Raw genomic sequence first — 1,386 nt, 5'->3', positions numbered from 1 at the left:
TGATGAAGAAGATCTTAGACAGATCTTGAAAATCTTGAAGAAGGAGAAATCGAGAGAGAAATCTTGAGAATGAAAAGTTTAGAGAATGTAAAAAATGAGTGATCCGAGCTAAGTGACCGGCTCCATCCCATTTATATATGAATTGAGAAAAGTCAAGAATAGTCCTTGTAGAATCCACATATTTGCTCCGCTACCCTTTGAGATACCAGCAATGTGAGGCGCAGTCCTTGAACTTATCAACTAGCTAACACTTTGACAGTTGTACATATTCAGCCCATATTTGTTAGATACCTAACAAATAAAGGACATTCAAAGTTAAGCAAGTCAGTGAGTCAAGATTGAAACTATATATGAACTTTTAACAGTGTATACAAGATATAGTCTCTGTAGAATCACCAATGGATCTCATTTTGTTATAGTAAGGTGAAAAACAAAGACAATATTAGATTACACAGAGAACTTATGTTTGTTCTTTTCTCTTTGATTGTTGTATTTTTGGAGTTCTTTGAGGTTTTCTTTAATGGTGTGTGTGTGCGCACACACGCAACATGAAAGAAGTCGCCAAATTGTTACGGTTTAAATTTCTTGACAAATTTAAAAACACATATCTGGTGTGTGTATGTGTATGAAAGGGAAAGGGGCGTTGGAAATGGTATTTGTGCAAGGAGAAAAGGGAGGCAAAAATGTTGCTTTTGACTATTGAAAGAGCCAGATCTATAGAGGAGGCCAGAGTTGGAGAAGGGTCGGAGAAGATGATGAGTAAGTGGCGGAACCGACGAACCCATAATGACAAGTTCTTCACAGCGTATAGTATTAGACAAGTTGAGTCTTTCTCTAATATAGGAAAATGAGACATTCAATCATGATTTAGCRGGGGCAGTTAGACGATGCAAGGTATGCTTCAGAAGGCCTAGTTCAATCTGAGAGGTTTCYCATGCTCTCGCTCCTTAGAAAGATTAGGTGATAGGATACGCCGACCTTTAGTTAGAAAGAGCCGGGTGACCCCCTATCAATCTGCTTTCGCCGCTAGCCTCTCCTTTGCTTTTTTAGGTTTCCCATGCCTTGAAGAGGTTAGAGAGGGATATCAAATCCGGATTGAAAGATAGGCATAGATAGTCTAATCAAGAGGATTAGGCATGAGCATACAAAATCAGTCAAATATGAGAAAGATAGATACGAAATCCGGATAAAAAAGATAGAGATATCAGAMATCCGGTATGGAATGATAGATCAATCTGAAAGATGAGGCATGAATGCTAGAAGGCAGGGATAGGTATTCAACCAGAAACCTGAACCCTTTAAGTCGTTCCTTCTATRGGTAAGTCAAGTTCAGTTAGAAAGTCCTTCCCTCTCTGCTCATCCTTCCCCGTTCCTAGCTTAGCTCTC

This window comes from Cynara cardunculus (genome assembly GCF_001531365.2).
Source record: "Cynara cardunculus var. scolymus isolate 2C chromosome LG 10, CcrdV1, whole genome shotgun sequence".
NCBI classification, from domain to species: Eukaryota; Viridiplantae; Streptophyta; class Magnoliopsida; order Asterales; family Asteraceae; genus Cynara; species Cynara cardunculus.
The sequence above is the reverse complement of the archived record's forward strand: the minus strand, read 5'-3'. Positions refer to the sequence as shown.